The sequence below is a fragment of the Agelaius tricolor genome, unplaced genomic scaffold (genome assembly GCF_023055355.1).
Source record: "Agelaius tricolor isolate 1412-34295 unplaced genomic scaffold, bAgeTri1.0.p SCAF_41, whole genome shotgun sequence".
Classification (NCBI taxonomy): domain Eukaryota; kingdom Metazoa; phylum Chordata; class Aves; order Passeriformes; family Icteridae; genus Agelaius; species Agelaius tricolor.
The window spans coordinates 3,537,138-3,560,293 of record NW_027269301.1 but is presented as its reverse complement, the minus strand read 5'-3'; positions in this window follow the sequence as shown (position 1 = coordinate 3,560,293).

Here is a 23,156-nt window from a genome sequence, read left to right as displayed (position 1 = left end):
GTTATTTTACAGAGGCATGTTCAGCTTTCTTAAGTGGTTTAACAGGGTGTCAGTATTCAAAACTAGCTAACTGATTGGTTCTGTTTGGTCTGGTGGAACTGTTAGCAGCTCATGTAAGAGAATCACCTCTGCGGTTGATGGATTTCTCCTTAACTAAAAAACCAAGTCATCTTAAACCACAGCACAAGCCTAGAAATCGTTTGTATTATTAAGAAGTCTTGTAATAATTTATGTTTTCCACCTGTGGTTAGTAGTGCCAGTGACTAACCCTTAGCATCCTGTTGAAAAAAAATGAACCCAAAAACTTCCTTAAAATAGCCAGAAGTTTTCCCCTCTTCCATCACTTCAATTCCATTACTCAGGTTTGTTTTCTCTTTTACTTTGTTCTTTCTCTAGGCTGCAAGTTAAAGCACTCACAGAATTTCAATCAGAATCCAAGGCAGGAGGGATTTGCAAATTCACTTCTCAAGGCCGCAGGTGCTTGTAGCTGAAGGTCGGCACAAAATGTAACAGAAGTGTTTCCTCATCAGGTACTTGCACAAAGCTGCCACAGGGCAAAAGTTCCCACCTTCACTGACTCTCCAGAGTGAAACTTCATCCTACAGAAATGGATGGAATTTTGCCATGGACTTCTGTGTAGTCACATTCTTTGTCCATGGCACTCTGGTGCTTAATCATGAGTCGTCTTCTGGATAAAGAAGGCTGTAGAGAGCTAATGGATTGCCCCCCCCCATCTACAGCCTTTTTATTTAATAGAGCAAATGCAGCCATGTATTTATGAGAAATTTGCAGTGGTAATTGCATGGACTGCTCCTCTGGGACTTTGGAGGAGTCTGCCAAAATATCATTATTGTTAATTAATCAGATCTATTCTGAGCCAGCTGCTGCTCCTACTGAAATCAATTGCATACATTTCAATAAACCCAGGTTCCTTAGAATCTGGCCTCTTTTTTTCCCTGATAAATTCTGTATTTCTTTTGTTTCCTTAAGCAAGGCTGCCTTTCCAGCAATTCTGAAAAATCCTGATTTATTTTAGCAAATTTCATGATATTCACTCAGTCTGAGACTCAGCCCAGTAAGAATCAGGTTTATGTGTCACATTCAAACGAGCTTCCACAACACACCAGACAGAAAAGGGTTTCTTTCACTCGTTTTGAACTTGAGACATGCAGACATTAAAAAGCAGGATATGTCTCACACTCAGGCCCTCACTAAAAGAATCAATAATAAAGAAAAAAGAATCCTTTCCTGTTTGCATAGCTTTGGAGTAAATACTCATGTTTGGCTCCTTGGAGGTCTCAGAGCTGTGACTGACTTGTTTGGTGAAATGCTCTCAGTGTCACCATCACAGGGTTTTATTTAAGACCTGTGAATTCCACACTGTGCCTCATCTTCAGGTACTCAGAGCCTTTGCAGCCTCCAAACTCTGCCAACATTCCCTCACACCTACTAGAACAGTACAAAGAGAAAGAGAGATATATAAGAAAATTGTGGATTTATTTATCCTAACCCCCAGTTTAGGATACTGTTTTTAAGAGGATCCTAGAAAATGTGTTTTCTGGCATGAAGTGGCACATGGGCAGTCCATGAACAAACTCTCACAGCTCTTGATGGAAAATCAGGATGTTTTCTTTCAAAACCAAGAATTTGAAGCCTCTATGATCAAAGCAGGAGATTTGAGGACTAGAAGATACCAATAAATGCAAAGGATGTTGATACAAAAAGTTACTTCATGATGATGGAAGAAATGGGCTGTGGTTTAGGGAACTGACACTGATTTATTCTTTCTCTCATTTAATTGACATGTGTATAAGTACCCTAATTGCCCTTGGAGGCAGAGGAGAGATTTCTCACTGTCAGGGCTGAACAGATTGGCTCAATCATGGTCACTGGAATTGCTCTGTTAATATAAAGATGTGAACATTTTCTACTAATGCTAAGTCAACTTAGGACCAGGAGCAGGTTACCCTCTAGTGATTCTGTTATCCTCCAGTGACTGAAATCTTTGAGATGCTGTAGAATGTCTTTATTGTAGACATAAAACCTTGTTCTTCATATTAAGAGGTTCAATATTAAATTCCTGCTACAAAAAAATCTGCTGCACAGAGACAAGGACATTTGTACACTCATTCAAGGAATCCCAGAACTCTTCCATCATAAGTAAATAGATTGGTGGTCAGGTGCCCTGTATTCACAATTGCTGGATTATGCTCTTTTCTGACCTAGAGATGGGGCAACTGAGAGGTATTTTAAAAACTTTTATTCTATTTTCAGCCTCATGAGAAGGGTGAGACAATACAGATGTTACAATTCACACCATCACAATCAGAAGCCAAATATTTCCTAATTACAATACATTATAAGTGTTTATTAGCCTATCAGCTTTTGCTGCACTATGCTGTAATTGCTTTAAAGCCAATCATATAAAATTACCCCACGTGGGTCCTACTGCAATCTATCTTTCATTTCTCTAAAGTATCTAGTCTTATTTGCAAGGTCATCTTTTGAAACTTGTTTCTAGTTCCATTTCTCTCTCAACAGTGTCTGTCCATTCCATGGCATTTCTAAGTCAGCATTTGTTATCTCAAAGTTTGCATACAGTTGCAGACTACGTAAGCCTTCCATCAGGCTTTGAGAATTCTCTACAAATCCATTTCCCACACTTCTCCCTCTCTCTTGAACGGAAAAAACTTCTTTGATGGTCTTGTTCATCGTTTGTCGTACACAGTGAAGTACACAAGGTACTATCACTAACATTGTCGCTATAGCAATCAATGCATAGAAACCTATTTTGTAAAGCCCCTTTAGTCAAGGTAAATGTCCTAGGGTGACATTATGATGCTTGTATCCCCAGTCATAAACAGAACAGTTGTTCTGTTTATGCTGGATATTATGTTCTGTGCCTTCAAGACTGGCTTTGAGCAGCGAAGTTTTGTTTTGTTTTGTTATCAGCCACTCCCCCACAGCTGGCGCGACACAGAGACAGGGCAGTACATGGGTGCTGCTTTTGCTTTTTGCTTTGCTTTTCACTTTGCTCTTGCTTCTGCTTTGCTCCTGCTATTGCTTCTGCTTCTTAGTTAGTTCAGCTAAGCAGTCTGATTTTTTCCTTGGACTATTCTCCTTTCCCTTTCTTGGAATCACTCAAACTTGCTCCAGACTGGGACCTGGGAAACACCGAGAGTTTGCACCTTGTGGCCTGCAGCAACTATTCCCAGCACCGGAGGGACTGATAACAGAGCGACCACTCCCAGGAGAGACTTTCTGAATTTTTCATCTTTTTCAGAGTGGTGAAAGAGTGGTGTCATCTGGTATTGTTCATTTTGTGTGCTGGGGGGTGCTTTGCCTGTTAAATAAACAGATTCTTTCCACTTGTCTCAAAGGAATCCTTCCCGACCCGGCTGGGGGGAGGGCTGTGTGGGTTTGCTTTCTGGAGGGGCCCCCTTTTGGAGGTTTTCTCCCAAATTTGCCCTAAACCAGGACAGTGAAAAATTCTAATCTTCAAACAAGTTGTCTAATGATGATCTATCATCTGTTTTAATTTGATTTGTTAAATCTCTCAGTTTTTGAAGTTGCTTGTGGATGGACTCTGAATGGTTAGACAAATTCTTATCTCAAAGTTTGCATACAAATGCATACTATATGAGCCTTCTGTCAAGCTTTGAGAATTGTCTACAAATCCATTTCCCACATGAATTCCCTAAGGGATTCAAGAGTCTTATTGCTCAAATTACCTGGAATTGAACAGGGAAATCTATCACAGGGAAAAAAATTATGCCTAGTGAGATGGATACCTGTTATGAATGGATGTGAGGTTTAGATAAGGCCTGCCTTTTGCCCAGGCCTCTGGCAGTAGGCAATAGCTTTTTTGAGGTGGTCAGCCCACCAAAACCCACTCTCATTCATGAGTTCTTTAATAATGCCTGATTTGGTTTATTATAGACTAAATTATTTATTTAATAGACAGGAAATTAACTGACATAAGACTTAAAACAAACTAATGCTACACAGGAAAAAGGACAAAAGAAGGTACCTGTTAATGTTATAGCACGAGGTTAAAGGTACCTGTTTATGTTACAGCTAGTGAAGAAATAATATAACTAGGATTCAATGTATCTTACCATCCAATTGTTGGTGGGGCACACATCAAGATCCTTTCCCTCAATCCGCACGGAAGTAACCATGGAATCTGCATCCAGACTCCAGGGAGAGATCTCCCACACATTCAGGGTGTGTGTGTAGAAGGCTTCTGCCTCTGTGATAACTCATGTGTCATTCATAGTTTGCAAAACAGTGTCTCTTAGTCAATAAAATTTCCTTTATCTCTTCCCACATCTGCTCTCCAGACTAAGATCTTGATTCTCAGCTGAGGCCTGAGCCCTTTTGGCACCAGAGATGAGCCCTTGCTGGACCTCTTACCCCAGAGGGTAATCTCTTTATGCATCTGGGGGGGAGGGTGGGGGAAGTAGGTTGTAGACATCCTGCCACAGCAAGGTTTAACTTGTTCTTGCTATGTTTCTGTCAGTCCTCTGCTGACAAAACAGATAAATCCTTCTGTCTTCATGTTCTTCCTTTGTCCAGCTGCATAATGTGGAAAAGGCCCTTGGAGCACTGGGTGAGCTGCTTGTAGGTCCATGCAGCTCCCTCAGCTCTTTTCAAAGGATTCAGTATGGACTTGGATTTTTAAGAATTGCACCTACTTTGAATTTCTATGTTCAGACCCCATCCTTGAATAAGTCATCCCTGGCTGTTCACAACCTATTAACTGAACTATTTATTACTATTTCTTCCTTTTAAGATTTACTGTTCCTATCCCATATTCAGCTCTGAGATCTGCCTGGGTTGTTCCTGTTACCTGGATGACCCATGTCCTCAAGGATATCAACACCATGTAGAAATACTTTCTGTATTTAACACTCTCTCTTCTTCCTCTTTGCTGTCTTCCTTGGCAAAACACTTTTCTGCAAAGATGTTTGGAAAGCAAACCAAAGCTGCTTCCAGTGCCATCCAACACATTGGCATTTTGCTCTGACAGTTGTTCCTAATGTGTTAATATTAATGGATTCATTTTCTTCAGCATTCATGGGGCACACACTACAAACCTTTTAAAAGTAGCATACAGCAAGCTGACACAGTTTGAGACACAGGTGATGGAAACACACAGGAAAAATCAGGGAGAAAAAGTAATTAAAATCACTAAAACTAATCAGGTAAATAGAGCAGGAGATATATTTGGAACCTGGGGATGAAAAAAATAGAAGAGTTAATAGAATGGTTTTGTCAGGAAAATCCACAAAGCCAGAGGTTTATGTCCAAAAAAAGAAGACAGAGGAGTCTTTCAACTTCATTTGAAAAAAGGGAGAGTCCACCGGGCACACGTCCACAGGGTTTTCTCTTTCGGGGTTTTGTGGGGCACAGCCTCCCTTTCATCCTAAACTCCTGACCGCATGTAGCCCTCTTCCTTTCCCCACTAGCTGAGGTACTGGGAAGGTGGAGCCTTTCCGAACCGCCTACCCCTTATCCCCTTTTGAACCTACTGTTTTACCCCAAAGCTGAGGCTTGTGCAGACCCTTGACTGTTTCAGGAGCCAAGCTGTCCGGGCTCTGCAATGAACCTGTTGCCCAAAGTCAGTAGAACCATTAAGACCCATTTCAAAGACGTTAACACCCATACCTTCACCCATCACATTATTTTTAAAGACATTAGAACACATCTTTACTCTCAGTTCCATACCTTATACAGGAATTTGGCACCTTTTATGCAAAGGTGCTCTTCCAAATCCCTGCTCTGTATCTTTAAGTCTTCATCTCTTTGTTGCCACTGAAGTGTCTAAACATAAACCAGACTTTAGGTATCTGGTTGTTCCCCCTGTGCTGTTTTTGCCCCTGCTTGGTATGGACATCCTGCTTCCACCTAATATCTCCTGCCTGTCATCCCTTCCCCTTGGACAGAAAATGCTTTCCCCACAGCAGGATAACTCCAGATTTGCTGCATCTACCACAAAATCAGGGAATGGTTTGGGTTGGAGGGAACTTTAAGCCCATTGAATTCCATCTCCTGGGCAGGGTCAGGTTACCTTCCCCTATCCCAGGTTGCTCCAAGTCCCATCCAACCTGGCCTTGGACATTTCCAGGGATCCAGGGGCAGCCCCAGCTGCTCTGGGAATTCTATCCCAGCCCCTCACCACCCTCACAGGGAGGAATTTCTTCCCAATATCCCCTCTAATCCTGGCCTCTCACTGTAAAAAATCATTCCCCCTTGCCCCATCATCACTCCACACCCTTGACCAAACTCTGCCATGAAGCAGATATAAATATTTCAGCCAGACCTGTTCCCAGGTCACATTTAAATCTTGGCCAAACAATCAGATGGATCAACACAACTGAAAGATGTCATGGAAATGGCAACAATTGTGAAATCAGGAATAGGATGCCTTGGTAACAGTTTATATTCCGTGTTCATTTTTTTGTTGTTTGTTTTGTGTTCGGAATGGTCACTGTCTCCCCTGGCTCCACGAGTATCATGATGGGTGAGGGACAGTCCAGGACCCTGCGAGGTTTGGAGGCCAGGAGCTGCTGCTTCCTTCCAGTGGGTGATCGAGTCAAGAGCCATGCAGAGAGGGAGTCTGCCATAAATACTGTTGTCCTGTGGATTTTGCCTGTGTCTTCCTTTTCTTTTACCATTGGCAGTGTGACTGGTGTTATAAAATTGACTCAAAACGAGTAATTTCCAATCAAAGAATTTATTAATTATTGAAGCAGTTATACTACGTAAGCAAAGGCTCAGCGCTGGGCGACAGGGGAGTCTCTGCTCCACCTACTGCCACGCCAACTAGTTTCTGATTCAGTCCTTTTATCCTCTCCATCCTTCAGGAGTCCATGTTATCTCGGAGTTCTCTGCGCCTGCGCTGGTTGTTGCTAGGGGGTCATCCTTCTGTCTCCTGGTGGTCGGTGATAAAAGGCTGCGGAGTCTTCCTCAGCTGCGTCTTCTTCACCCTATGTCCTTATTTGGTGACTTCTCCGTGGAAAATTACCAAAATCTTATGATTAACGCAATATGTGCCCTATCAAGCTTAAGCAAGCAAATGTCCTGCCTTGCAAACTGTGCCCTATCAAGCTTAAGCAAGCAAATATCCTGCCTTGCAGACTGTTTATCTGCCCCTGCCCCTTCCCCAGCTTTTCCCTGGTCGTTATCTCTGTGAGTTATCTGCTTGTACCATTTGTCAGCGGGAAAGGTTTCCCTGCTGGGTGTTAATTTGCCCCTGCCCTTTCCCCAGCCTTTCCCTGGTCGTTATTTCTGTGAGTTATGTGTTTGTACCATTTGCTGGGTGGGACTATGTGTGGGCTCCTGCAACCCCTTCCCTGGTATCCTTGTGGCTCATATCTCATGAAGTAGTACAGAAATAGTCAGCAGACAACTCTTGTAACACACTGGTCTCTTTTTCGTGACGAACAAAATGTAGTCCCTCATCTCAACTGGGGCTGGCCAGCTTGCTTCCGTGCTGCTCTGCTGCTCAGGAGCCCAGGGCTGGCACGTGCTGCACCTGGAGTGCTCCCCTCCGCGCAGGGCCTGCCCTGGGAACACCCATTGGCCATTTGGTGGGCGGTCCAAAGGAGCCATATCCCGCCCAGCCCCACTATTTTCTGCTGCTGCTTCAGAGCTTTATGTTACACTTTCACTCCACACCCCCTATCTGCCCAAGTCCCAGTGGCTCCTGTCACCACTCTGGTGAGTAGTCCTTGCTACACTTAGTTTGCTGTCCTGGGTGTGCCGGCCTGTGAAAAATGCATATTTTATGATTGGCTTTTTGCAAATATTACAATGAATATTATATCTGTTATGTTAGAAAGTTATGCTGTATTAATTTTCTTAAGTAGTGTGTTAAATATAGTTTTAGGTTATAACATAATGTTAAAATAGAAACTATGTTATGTAAAATACTTCTTTTAAGAGAGGACTCGCAGTGAGATAGCAGTCACAGGACACCTAAATCTTTCAGAAAAAGAGAATTTAATTGCTCCATTATCAGAAGAAACTAACTTCTTCTTGCCTCGCTCAGCCTTGAAGACGCCGTCAGGATTGAGAGGAAGAAGCTGACACTGACCAGACAGAATCCTGTATTTGAATGGAATTTATGCATCATGTATGAGGTGTATGAATATGCAACAGGCTGTTGTTTTTAAGGGTTAATCCTCTGTCCTTTTTCGGGCTTATTTTGCCCAGAAAAAGGTACCCCGACATCCGTAACTCTTTGTTTCTATTGTCTCATATTGTCCTAATCCAAATTGTCCAAATTATTATTACTCCAATTATATTACTCTTTTTATAACCATTTTATTACTATTAAACTTTAAATTTTAAAAACAAGTGATTGGCGTTTTTAACACTGCCTCTGCTGTTCTAGCTGCTGCTCTGACGTTCCTGCGGCAGCCCATCTCACCATCCAGAGGGGTACCGGGACCAGCTGCCAGGGTGGGTTTGTAAAGGAAGCCCCTGCTCCATCTCCCCCGCCGTCTCGCCCACCACCACCCACGCGCAGAGAGGCGGCTGCGCCACAGCGCCCCCTGCACCCGCGGGGGAATCATGGCAGCCACCATACCAGGCCGGGAGCCACCAGCGCCTCTGGCGGCTTTGCCTGGAACTGCACCAAAGGGGAAAGTGCCTGCAGCCGGGAGTGGGCTGTGCTCTGTGTGTGCTCTGTTTGGTGTTAATGAACAGAATGAACATAATGAACACAGCTGGTACTGGGTGTGTGTTCTGTTTGGTGTTAATGCTGCAGTTGTTGGCTTTTTGCCTTGTTATACATATGTGTATTAGTACAGAACACTTATTCCTTTTCCTATGTCTTTGCCTGAAAGCCCCTTAATTTCAGAGTTATAATAATTTGGAGGGAAGGAGGTCACATTTTCCATTCCAGGGAGGTTCCCACCTTCCTTGGCAGACAACTGTCTTTCAAACAAGGCACAGGAGAATCTGAAAATATATTTCCCACAGAAGGAAAAGAAACGTGCATCTAGGGCCCTCCAGCCTGAGAGGTGCCTTGCACTCATCACATGGAAATCTTTGGAAATAAATGTCCTTTTATGTTTACAAAGCATCTCTCATCCACAGAACAGAAAGTGCAAGGAATTACTATTAAATTTTATATTGCCAATGCCAAGACATTCTGAGATTGTAGCAAATAAAATTCACATTTCAATAATTTATTGGAGAAGGTAATTCTTGAGAACTTTACTGTCAGACAGTCAGGAGGGCTGCTAATTTATCTGTGGTTCCCTTGATGCCAGAACAGCCATGGGAAGGGGGATGTGACATGTGCTTTTCCTCTTGTTTTATGGTAAATAATGGAGCTCACATTGTAAGCACTTGGATCTGCCTGAGCCATGTCAGGTTCCAGAAAACAGACAAGGAAAGTCTGACTAGAAAAAAAACCAAAGCCTTGCTCCATCAGAACAAGGAGCATGAAATTGTTTAAAAAAAAAAAAAAAAAAAAACAACAACAACAAAAAAACCTAGAGATCACAGAAATAGAAATGGTGAAGTTTGCCCATAGTCTCTTGGCTCCAATGAGTGTCCCAGTATGCCAAAGACTTGTCATCAGAGCCACCAATGGAACGTGGGAAGAGCACGCCGCTCCCCTGCTCCTGCTGCTGCCCAGGCTCCCGCTGTTTGTGTCACTAACTCCTCCTGGGAATTTCTATGGATCAGAAATATCTTCTTGCTGCTGACACGGGGTTCAGGGAAGTAAAATAAAATACCTGCTGGTGACATAAAGAGTAGATTTTTTCCTCCACGAGAAATTACATGCCAGTGTGTTCTCTTTAAATCACAGCTGAACATAAATACTTCAAAATGAGTAAATATTTTTGGCTCTCTGTCATTCATGGAATCACAGGACCAGTGCCTGCAACTGCTGGAACAACTGTTAGAGAGTTTATTTTCTTTGTTCCCTTCATGCTTTGCTTTTTGTGAGAATGTTTGCACAATCCCTGGCTGAAGTGGACTTTGAAGTCAAAGTTTATTTTTTCAGTTTCATCACTGATGCCTTGACTTACTTCTTATTCTACAACAGCATCATTATCCTAACTCCACTGCAGTCCATGAATTTCCATCAGTGCAGCAGAACTGCAAGCTGGGCTGGGTTTGAAGAATCTCACGGAGCACTTACTGAAGTCAAAGGGAAAAGATTTCAACTTGGGCTTGTTTCAGGTCAGACTGCAAAAAACCAAATTAGGCTTCCCTAGAAGAGGTTGGAGGTGGGTTGGAGGCCAGAGGAGGAACACGCTGCAGGTCTAAGAGCAAAATGGGAAACTGGATCGGAATGGGTGAGTGACCTTTGTTTGGTGGAGTAGGGAGAAAAAAGAATTGTCTCATTTTTCTCCCTGTTTGAACATATTCAGTCTCTCCCTGTAGCTCTTCCACATTTTCTATACACTGGCAGCATTAAAGAATCATAAAGTGCATTTATGTTTACTTAAACCTCTTCCCGCTAAAAAGACATCAGTGTGCTGTAAAATATCTGTTGAAGAGCTCTTTCTTTGCTCTCTCAAGTGAAGTCCAGCCCATCTTTCATCTCTCCCAATCCCCACAGCAGAGCCTTGATCCACTGCATTCACAGCACCTCTACTTAGCCACTTCAGGGAAACACAGTGAGGTGGACTTTGGGAGCATTTCACCACCCAGATATATCAACAGGTTGTGCTGTGGTGGAGATTTTGAAATGAGAGATACAAAAATAGCTCCTGTAATTACCTTCTGTGATGCCTTGAAGTTATTTTGCCATAAGCACATCCCTCCTCAAACACTATTTGAAAGGATTACTGTCTGCTCTCCCTCCCCACCTCAAAAGTTTGTTTGGTTTTTTTTGGCCAGGATTTGCTTCCAGTTTTTTTCTTTGCAACTTGAAGGATTCCTCCACACTGTCCAATTTGAGTCTGCAGATAAATAATTCCATTTTCAACTTCAGTCTTCCTCCAATTAAGCCATGACTCTTAAACAATGTCAGAAATTTTTTAGCTTCATACCAAAGTGCAGAGGTAAAAGTGGAACAACAAACTAGTTTTGAATCCTTTAATGGATTTTTTTTCATATTCATCTTGTCAACAATTTGATCTAAGTAACAAGGAAAATCTCCCTGCCAATTTTCTGTATGAAGCACTGAATTTTCTGGACACTGCAGTTCTCAAAGATCCACAAGTGTAAGCTGCAAATTAATTGGTTCTATTACTGTTCTCAAAATGGGCTTCCTCCATCTCTCTGGACTAGGACAAGCTCTAAGGGGCTTCAGAGAAGATAATTAAAGCACCTTCATATGTTTACATTCAGACTTGCCAAATAATTTGTAGAAAGGGAGAAACATTGCACCATCCCTGGGAGCGATGGAAAAGTTGAATTGCATATCCTTGAGGAGCTGTACAGAGATGCACATGGAAGTAACTTAGTTAAATCAATGTTTTTTCTCACTCTAACAAATAATATGAACAAAATATAGAATAAAAGAGGGTGCAGCTCCTCCTATTGCAAAGCATCTGGAGACTGGGGTGAGAATAATACAAAATAATTATAAAAATATAGCAATAAAATAAAAATAATGTGAATCTGCATTAACATCTGGCTTCTCCTTTAGGTTTCAGTCTTGCCAGAACAAGGAGTTCTTATCACATATTGCTAAAATATCTAATGCAGAGGCAGTCCATCTCAAATAATTGTAAATTCTGAATTTCTGGCTCCCTGCAGAGTCACTCTGGGCTTCACCTTTGCAGGATGCCCAGAGGCAGGGTGAACCCTGCTTATTTCAGAACTTAGTGCTTGTGGGACCCCTGTGAAAACTACAGAATGAAGTGCTGAGCCTTGGAAGAGGCTTTGAATATTGTAAAGAGAACAGCACACACTGCAATCAGCGACAGGCAGCCTGGGCACAATATGTCCCATCTGTGTCCCACTCTACTGACAGCAGGTGTCCTTTGTCTCTGAAAAAACCCTTTTGTTGGTGCAGGGCTCTGTGAGTGACAGTGTTTGTTCTGTAGCAGCTCAGAGGACATGAATCATTTGGGCTCTGCTGGTTTATCAGGCACCAGCCCCTGCAGGTCTAGCACAGACAGCTGTTCCCAGTGTGGTGGGGGCTGATCAGCACCCAGGGACATGGGAGAGGTGTAGCCATTCAGTGCTTGGAAGCTTCTGCTGGTCCCACAGGAGCTCTGGGGAAAGCCCTTCCTATAAAGGACAAGCATTGCTCATCTCATTATTGTCAGCAGTGAAAGGAATCAACGTCTCCAGCTGGGCTCTGGCATCTTCTCATATCACCAGGAGAGGTCCCAGAGGATCCTGAGGAACAGCACACTGTGGAAATCAGAATGCGGCACTGGGGATGAAGTTTACTTTCCTTCCTGCTTTGCTGCAGAAGAATTGAGGCTGTACCTAGGTTTCTCCATCTTCAGGAAAGAACCTGTTCCACAACCCAGCCATCCAGTGAGAACTACTGGAACTAGTGGCTGCCCCATCCCTGGAAGTGTCTAAGGCTGGGTTGGATGAGGCTTGGAGCAACCTGGGACAGTGGAAGGTGTCCCTGACTTTGGCAGGGGGTGGCACTGGATGGGCTTTAAGATCCCTTCACACCCCAGCCTTTCTGGGATTCCCAGATTTCTGTTATTAAAGGCTGATAATGCCTTCTGATTCTGGCAGCTTCACAAACATCTGGCATTTTGCAGTGTTTCCTGGTCTATAGCAAGTCAGTGGTGGATGGATTACTGATGGATTATGAGGTTGTAAGAGGATTTAATTGCAGGATCAAGTCATCCATAGTTCTAAATAAGATTAAGATGTCATGTTTAGATCAACCTTTTCCAACCAAGGAAATCAAAGAGTTATCTTAATTTACATTATGCATTAATAGGTTTGCCTATGGCTTGCCATTAAGTAAATTATCAATAGAAGAAGAGGGTTTTTTACATTTACAATTGATAATAACCACTAAAACAGAATTGGTTATAGTTGCCTCACTGATATGCTTTAACCTCAAAGGACAAGTCTCCACACACACACACACACACACACACACACACACACAGGAGGACAATTATTCAACTGCCATCATCAGGACTAAGAATTAACCAAAAGTTCATCTGTGTGCAAGTAGCAATTAAATAGAAGAGAATAGAATTGAAGAACTTTTTTGAAAGGTTAATTCATTGTCTAAAGACCTCTTATCTGAGGTGGACACTACCAATGGGACGTCATTACCCAGGCTTTGTCTTGTGCCATGGTCCTGTGACAAACCTGAGAAATGTGATCTGAAGCAGAGGGTTGCACTACAAACCACCAGTGGTCCTTTCCAACCTCATCCATTCGGGATGGATGGGAAAACATGGAAGTACCTGCCAGTTGTGTCTTCAGCTGGAATGTGGCTGCAGGAATTGCATCCCCTGCTGCCTCAAAGAATATTGAGGTCTGAAAAGGCATAGAAAAACCCCACTGGCTCTTTCCGGCAGCACCTCTGGTTTTCCTGCTAAAGAATCACAACCAATTGAATGTCAGTTGTTAACGAGTTCTAAACTTTTTTATCTGATGCTTTAGGCAAGACCATGATACCTAAGTAATTAGCTGAAAGAAAATGAGGCCAACAAACATTCTGAAGAAGCTGCAAAGCAGATTCACTGAGTTAGCAAAACAAAGCCAGATCCAGCTTTCTTTTCCAATCATCCTGGTGTTACTGGAAGCTTTTTGCTGGCAGAGTAAACAGGGAGAGTGGGGGTTTTTTTCTGCCTCAGATAATGGGTACAAATTCAAAAAATCATTTCACGCTGGATGAACAGCCAGCTTGTTTGTGGCTGGGCTATCATCAAGACATTGTAAACTGGGAGCTGAAATGGGGAGAGGAACCAATGAAAGTCTGGGCATCTTCTGCTCCTGCGGTTGTTGCTGCTTCCACACCTTCTGCAGGAATTTGCGAGCCTCCTGGGCAGGTTACTGTTGCAGGGGCCAATAAATATTTACCTCAATAAATGGCAGAGTGAATGCTCTGTGTTTCAGGTTGCATTCTGACAGGTTTAACCTTTCAGGGGTGTAGTTCTGCCAGCACAGCTCTCCATCCATCTGTTTTGAAAACCCACTGAGAGTAATTTTGCTAGGAGTGAGATTCAAAAATACCCTGCCCCTAGGTACAGCTATTCTACAGATATAATTCTAATTAAAGCTCACCCTACAGTGGAATCAAATAGGAAATTCTGGCTCGTGCATCCCTTGACCTCTTCTTTTACAACAAAGTTTTATCCACAAATATGAGAATTAGGCACTCAAATCCTGCTTGCAAGAAACTCTGAGTCAGCTGTTGGCTTCTTATTGCTGCCAAGGGGGACATATAAATCAGCATTAGATCTCATGGGTTTGAAACCACCTGGTCTTAGCACTGCTGCTCCTCCTCTTTGATTTTCTCTGAATGACTGTGGCTGCAACTCTGCATCATTAACTTAAAATGGGTGTTGTTTTGGAGAAACACACAATCAAACCCACTGGGGCATTAGTGGGATTGTCTTCCAAAGAGTTCCTTGCTGAAACAGATTAAAGAACACCATAAGAAAGGGTTAAACCAGCCACTGATAGACTTTTCAGGGCCAGAATGGATCACTTGCAATAGATACGTTTTCCTGGTTATAACACAAGAAACCCCATCATCCTTTGTCATGTCTGATCATCACTGGTGCCTCACCAATAAATATCAGCTCTGATCATCACTGCTGCCTCCCTGCTAAATAAAGTACTGCCTTCTGCCTTTTTGTTGAATCCTAAAAGAGATTTTTTTTTCCTTTCTACAGAAAGATACTGGAGCAGTGCTCCCCTCCTCTGCAGCTGACTCATCTGCAGTGAGATTTATCTGGAATACCAGCTCTCGACCCATGTGGTGGGGAGTTTTCTGGTAAAAACAAGAGAGAAAGCTGACACTTTTCAAACACTCCCAGTTTTTTGAGGCAGAGAGAGAATTCCAATTACCACAAGAACACAGCAGAAAATCTGCAGCCTCGTAACAAACTCAGTGAGATTTATAGGCGCTACTCAGAATGCTTAAATTAAATAGAATTTTTTCAGCCCTGAGATTTTCTTTTAACTGACTGTCCAATATGTAAAGTAGGCCAGGAGTATCTAAGAGTGTGTCTGGCATTTAATACACCATTTTCCACTGCTTTCATAAGGTTACTGCTCCTCATTTAATTTCCTTTTTTTACATTATGGGGCTTTAGTATTCATGATGATGATAAAATATCTAACCCAAGACACTGCCAAGGGAAATTTTAATCAAAGGCCTTTCACAGCTGAAAGGCTGGCTTGGTTAAGTGATCAATATCTACTGATGGAAAGAGTTTGGAAGAAACATAGTTCTCTTTGCTTAAAGAAAGGAAGTTGCTCTTAGAAATTATTAGAAATTATTATTGCTCTTAGAAACTTTGGCCAATTTTTAAGGGGGATCCCACCTTAAACAGGTTGGTAGAAATCATCATGCAGCCATTTTAAAAGCTGAGCTGTGCTATTCATTGGAACATGAATATGAACAGTTTGTAGATGGCTGACAGTTTGGGAAAGAAAAACCTACAGCAAATGAAATCTGTGCACGATAGGACTTGTTCTCTGTCTCAGAGCTGCCCTTTTTACTTCACTACACATTGGGCTGAAAGTATCGGTGGAAATCTACCAGGAACATGAGGTAGGAGGGTGAGGAGCACTAATTAATGTAATTGGTTGACAGCATAACAATTAAGATGTAAAGATTTGCCCCAGCAGCAAATGAGGATCTGGGATCAAATCCCACCAAGATGGGACAGAGAGGGATGGGCTGTAGAGGATCTTAGTGCAGGTTGATTTGGAAGGAACAGCCCTTCAGTCCTGACAAAAGGGATTTTTTACAGCTTAATTACATGGGAGCAGGTTCCTAATCCTGGCCCTCTCAAGGTTGCCCATTCCAGAAATCCTATTACTAAGCAAAATACAAAACGACTGGGTTTAGTTTTCAATTGTTGTCAGTTCAAGTCTTTTTCTGAATCAGGGCGTGGTGGATCAATCGATACATTTCAGAGCCTGTGTCAGAAATCAGTGACACAGAAATTTAATGGGTGGTGTTGTTCTCTCCTCTGCTCCTCCAAGCCCAGTCTATTTTTGAGTGGATCAGGGAAGTTCCAAGAGCAGTATTCCTATGAGTTTCAAGAATGTGCAGTTTCTCCTTCACCTGATTTCTGGTGTCACGTGCACATTTGCATTCATTACATATACAATTAAACACTTCCACAGAATTCACAGAATTCACAGAATGACTAGGTTGGAAGCGACCTAGCAACCTCAACGATCATCAAGTCCGACCCATGCCCTTTCTCCCTTTTTCCACATATTTTTATAATTTCTTCCTCAAAATAGATAATTCTTTCCCATCCTCCTCTTAAAAATACTGTCAATTCACGTTAACACAGTGTGGTTTAATCTTTTTCAGGCTTTGTCCATGTCACTGACTGTTACTGTCCATGTCATTTCCCTCATCTGGAGCTCAAGAAGATTTTCCCTGGGAAAAACTGTGTGAAAAGGTTTTGTTGCAGTAAAAACTCCCCTGGACTGGGGTCTACAACCAAAAGCACATCACTATTCACAGTAATACAATTCCCTGGCTGGCACCAGCACATGGAGCAACCAGGGAAAAACCAAGTCAGCCCCAGAAAGATTTAAAGATCTGAGGTTTGACCAAGCCAGACCTTCACTCGAGAGCTCAGATACTGCTCAGGTTTGGAGCTGGTTGTCAGACCCAACTCTAAAAGCATGGTCCAGCATCCTTTTATTTCAAATATTTTGAGGGATGACAGGAACACTTACAGTCAAAGGTTGATCTACCAGCCAAGTTATTTTACTGAGAAGTCCAAGGTTGCTGAAGCTGCATTTGCTTTGCCAACAAATTATCTGAAGGCAGAAACCCTGGATATACTGTATCCTCTGGATAAATTTGCTGCAGGCAAAAAGCTTTAGGCTTTCACAGCTGCTTTTCCCTTTGCAGCAGCTCTTAAACCTATGGTTTGAACAAGAGAAATAATCAGTGTTGCTGTAGAAATCCATAGTTATTTTCTGCAGATAGCTCCTTTCTTTGCAATGGAGCCTGATCCTCTCCCCAGGATTTTCAAGGCTGTCTGGATTTCCAGATTCTCTCCCAGAACAAGGCTCTGCTCCTTGTCTTGGTGCAGCCTGGACGGTCTGGCTGAGGCAGAGCTGGGCAGCAGTCACTGGTACTTGTGGAAGACTGGGATTTGGAAGCATTGCTGCTGCATGGCAACAAGCTCTGCCTTTGAAGATTACTCAGAAAATGTGAATTCATCTGGGGTTAAACCACAGTCCTTTCAAAACTCCTCAAGTTGCCAACTCAACAGTCCCTGCTGCCCCCTGAGCCCTGTTATCCCTTCCTACTGTTTCACTTTAATAAAAACTGAGCCATTCCATGTTCCACCCAAGGGGAGAGTCCTTGGGGTGAGAGAAAGTCAAGTCAGGGATGGATCTCTCAGTTAACTTTGGAACCAGATTTTTTCCTCAGGTCTGAAGATCCATAACTGCAGTGCTTTGCCCATCCCCTCTCCCTTGGCCAGTCAGCAGAACCCACTTTGACTCCACAAGGTGTGAGCCAGGCCTGAGCAGGTAGAAATTATTCTGATTTCATGAGATCTTACTGTTTTATTTAAGGGGTTCCTGGCCAAATCCAGCTCAGGCAGGAGGTCTCAACAAGCATCTTCATCATGTGCTTTCCTGACCTTAATGTTTGGAGTCCCAGACATGTTCCCAGTCTGATGAGTTGGTGTGGGGAAATATCTATGAATGCAGAACAAAAAATTGAGATAATCATGAAAGTCTGCCTCCCTGGTAAGCCAGGCTGATCTGAGTTCACTGCTGTGCCTGGCTGCTATCCAGAAAAGCCATAATTCCCCACCACACCAGCACCCTGAGAGCATCTTTAACTAGTAATAAATCCATGAAAATGTAAAATGTGCACATTACTTTTCTCTCCTGTGTGCCTTGTGGATATCTTTTTACCTGTTTCCTGCAGCAAAACTTGCATTACAAAATCAGAGCAATTTGGGGTAAATGAATGGATCCAGTCCCTGCTTGACTGCAGACAGGGAAAAATTTTGCTTGGACTGTTTTTCAGCTACAGAGATATTTACTGTAATATCCAAATGCTGCTTCCAGACCTCCTGCAGATGAAATGCAATCTTCTGGAGCACCAGGAAAGGAGGCAGCCTTCCTGAGCTGGAGATTTGTTGTCAGATGTGCTCCCTTGGTGTGCAGGCTGCATTCCCAGGAAGTTGGGAATATTCCTAGCTGGGAATAAAGAGAAATGTCTTATTTCACATGGGAGTCGTTGAACTCTTGCCTCTTGCAATGCTTCATAAGCATCAGCAAAATCAAGATTAAGCCAAAGGGAATGCTGCAAGCAGAGCTGGGAGACCTTCTCCATCTGGGGTTTTTATGAACAAAACAGCAGCTGTCCTGTTTTTGATAATGCACCCATCAGGATTATGCTTTGGACAAAAAAAAACCTGATTTTATTATGCTGCTACTGCTTTCTATGGGCTTTGGAAGGCTTGCAGGCATTGGGGAACACCTGAGGAATCAGAGCTCATTGTTTCCCACAGCCAGGGATTGCAGTCACACCAGCACAAGGGAATTCAGGGATCACCAGGACCTCTAATGAATTTGTTAAAGACAGGCTTCTCACTTGCAATTAATAAAGTTAATCTGAAACCTGGAAGAGATTGCACTGATATTCCACTCCCCTTCACACACCCTCCTTTAACACATTAGAAGGGTTTTAATTATTTCTCATTCTGTGCTTTTTTCTTTTCCTAATGGAGTTACAGTGCAATTTATGGTGACCACAATTGAGCAGCTGGTTTTAAAGACTTGGAATGGAGCTAAATGCAAGGCAGCAACTTTGTTTAAAACAAAGACATTCCCAATATACCACTACATGGAATAAATCAAAATCCTCAGCCTGAGTGAACACTCACAGGAACTGTGCCTTCCTCTCCTGGAGCACCTAAAGGAGTTCCAGAAGATCTGGAGAGAGACTGGGGACAAGAGAATTAGAGAACAAGGAGCTTTCCACTGCCAGAGGGCAGAGATTGATGGGATATTGGGAAGAAATTCCTCCCTGTGAGGATGGTGAGGGACTGGGATGGAATTCCCAGAGAAGCTGGGGCTGCCCCTGTATCCCTGGAGGTGTCCAAGGCCAGGTTTGATGGGACTTGGAGCAACCTGGGATAGGGGAAGGTGTCCCTGCCCATGACATGGGGGTAGGAATAGATCATCCTGAAGGTTGTTTCCTACCCAAACCACTCCATGATTCATTTTATGATTCATCCTTTTCTTCCCATACTCCTGCACTATTTTTACCTTAATCTCAAATAAATGTCATATTTGTGAAATATGCTGTAGCATATGGAGAGAAAAAAATACAGGAACATATCCAAGGAGTAATTCCAGTGGCAAGTGTCCCTTGTACCTTGCCAGGAGTCACCAGCACTGAATTTAAAGGCACCACGTTTGTCTGTGACAGGGTCATTATTCTGGGCAGATCAGCTCTGAGTCTTGATGAGAACCCAAAGCAGTGGAAGTTTTACAGCTGGCTCAGATATGCGGCACCACCAAGAACAGAAAAGCCAAGAGGGCAGAGCAGGAGGTTATTTGCACCAATAAGTCTGGGGTCAATTTGGTTCTCATGGAAGACATTATTAAATCTCTGCATCTCAGGTTTCCCCCACTCCCCAGTCAAATTTTATTTCATAGGAGCTGTTTATCTTAATATTGAGGAGTCTCTGATATTCCAAAGCAGGAGCTGCCCCCACTGTTTTATGACATTTGTTATTTTGCTGCAAGGCACAAGAGAGATGAGTGATGGGTGTGATTTTTCAAAATATAAGCTAAAAATTATATTAATATTATTAATATATTAATTATAATTAATAGTAATATTATTATTAATAAGGAAACTTATATAAGGCAAAATTTTGCTTATATAAGCAAAATTAAGTGCATTTCAGCATCAGTTCCCTGGATCTTTAACCCCCAAAACTGGACCTCTGCTTAAAAGCAGAGGCTTCCAAGAGTTATTCCAGAAACTCTGCAACTCCTGCAAAGAAGAACAATGAATCAAGAGTATTTGAGCATAAACAAGTGAGCAGTGAAAGCCCAGCAGGTTTGGGATGATTTGCACTCCTATCCTGGTGCTGGGGCACAAATGGAAAATTCCAGCCCAAAGAGCAGGGTACGTTTTCTAGGCTAAAGGAGTGGGTTTCTGTGCTTATACCACACTCAGAAAATTAAAGTAATTCAAACCATGACACAGCAGAGGTGTCCTCAATACAGACATCTCAAGAAGGGAGAAGGAGTGGCATCAAGGATGCAATGCTTTGGCAGCAGCTGTACCCCCTTCTGCCCTCAATGCAGGGAGCAGTAGGAGGTGTTTCTTCTTCCTCAGTGTGTGGAACTTGCACATCACAAACCCCATAGCCAGGTGACCAAAAAACCCCCAAATTCAAAGAGTTTTAAGGAATCAGTCATAGACAAAAATTAGCTGTACAAGCTGAAACATTTCCTCTAATTGTACTAGAAGTTTTCTTTTTATTTCAGTCATGTTAACTTCTCTGCAGCCCAAGCAGTTTGAAATAACCTTGTTCTTCTCTGCTTTGAAACTTCTCCACATTGATTTTGCTGGCATTATTGCTTTAATATGTCCAACTTGGCAATTTCCCTAGAAAACCTGCTTTCCAACACAAATGTTTGGATCCACTCTGCTGTCTGTGCTTTGACTTCTCAGCTCAGTGCAGTAGGAACTTCCAGACTTGTCTGTCCTTAAGAGCTCAATCCTACAGAAAGCAGTGAGTGCCAGGAAACCTTTTTTCAGCATGGAAATAGGAATCCACTGTTTGCTCAATGAGAGACAGCAGAAAAGCTTGGGAACCAGTTGAACACTGACCTAAAGTTAAGGCTGTGCTGTTGCTTGAAAGCATCAATTTAGTTTACAGGGGCCAAAAAAGAGATGCCCCAGCAGAAATGCTTTGGTGGTTTGCCTTGTATAGAAGTGAAAGGAGGATGTTTTCCAGTGTGGCTGGCTTTCTTGCTGGCACTGAAATGGAGGAGCTGGCAGTAAAAAAAAAAAAAAAAAGGGGAACTGAAATCAGGTCCATCTGCTTAGAATTAGTCCTGAGTTCATGCAGGGCACTGTGTGGCAGTGATGCTCCAAAGGGGAATGGAAGTAGGGAGTGAATTACAGCTCTCAGAACATTTTCAGCTCAATGAAATATGGAAAGTGAATTCCTATGCAGTGATATGCTTGTTTGAACAGTTTTTATCAAGCAGAAGTTTTTGTCCAGAGCTTTTTGGGTTTGTATTTCTGGACCTGGAGTTAAGGCAAGGCTCGGCCTGCATGGGAACATTGGTGCAATCCCAAAGTCAGAGGACTGATGTGTTTCTCTTTTGGAGAGAACTTTTCCTCCTGCTCTTATGTGGGGTGAAGATGAAATCTGGGAGTTCAGTGGCTATAGAAAAGGGGATTTATCCTCCCTCAGTAGGAAAAGATTCTTGGAAAGGGCTGCCCAGGGAGGTTTGGAATCCTCATCCCTGGAGGTGTCCAAGGAAGGCCTAGATGTGGCACCCCGTACTCTGGGCTGGCAACAAGGTGGGATTTGGACACAGGTTTAACTCAATGGTCCCAGAGGTCTTTTCAACCCTCAGTGATTCTGTGATTTTGATAAGAATATTTTTCCAGAGGTCAGGAAGGATACACAGCCCAATTTGAGGTCTCTAAAGAGAGAATTCTGGCTTCTCTGGCTATTCCTTAGCAATGGCTGGGTGCCAACGCAAAGCTTTCAATAATCCATTAAACATTCCTTTAGGACAAAAGAAGGTACTGGAAGGCAGCACAAGTAGTGGGTAGCTTCCCTCCTATGAGCGATGGCACTGCACTAATGGAAACAGGGGTTTCTCTGGCCCTGACTCACTGAGGTGTAAACTCACTCCAGTGAGACCTTTCCTAGCTGAATTTCCCTGGAGGGAACATAAGAATGCTGCCCATCTTTCCAGTTCAATAACTGATTCCTTTCTTAAGGGCTTCCTGCTTCTCTTCCTTGTCTCTAAAGTGTCTTACATTACCCTTCATGCAGGCTTGGAATTGCAAAAAAAATTGTATTTGCTTCCTGATGTTCCTTTCTTTGTTTTTTAAAAAAATTTTTTCCTCCAGACCATGCATCATTGCAGATACCCCATTTCTGAGAGGATTGCTGCACGTCTGGCCAGGTTTGATGACTTGGGACTTTTCTATCCTGACATGCTCAGCGGGAAGGAAAAATGCACTGAACAACAATTTCTGATTCCTCCATCACCAAAATGTCTAAAACTCACTTCACTGAGACAGTCTCCATCACCATACTGAACAAAAGGAGAAAAATACTGTTATACAGCTCTTTTCATTTGAAATCAGATTATTTAACATTAGTAGTATTCCCAGGGCAATACTACTTGGTCGGTGCTCACAATGGGAAATCAGCATGGCCTCTTTATTATCCTGAGTATTGGTTTTGTAAGGAAGTTCAGATGCAGAAAAGCACATATAGAGATATCACAGGTTCTTTATCTGATTAATTAAATGAATGAACAGGCTTATCAATTAACTAGTTCATTCATTCATTCATTCATTTGTTTATTTAACTGCTTCTACTTTCTCCCCTGTATCTCTTTGCTAAAATAAGTCAGTGTTCGAGCCCCAGATTTTGGAGATAAGGTTTAGAAAAGGTCAGTCCCTAGATATTTGGAACTTTATTGTTGTAGTAGTAGTAGTAGTAGTAGTAGTAGTAGTAGTAGTAGTAGTAGTCATCGTAGTAGCAGCAGTGGTAGTATTAATCCTAATCAAACCAGGCTCAAACATTAGGCAAGAGGGATATTTTTCATCTCCTCAGCCTGATCAACCAACAGTCAAATAAGCAGCAAAAGGAGCAACACTTCCTAGACAGGCTCAGAATATCCACACAGACACTCTGAAAACTCAAACCTCTGCTGGATCACTGTCCTTGGCAAGAGATTTTTTGCTTATTAGACAAGAACTTAAATAAGCCAGCAGTTAGTCCTTTCCTCCAGGTACTTAGTATTGT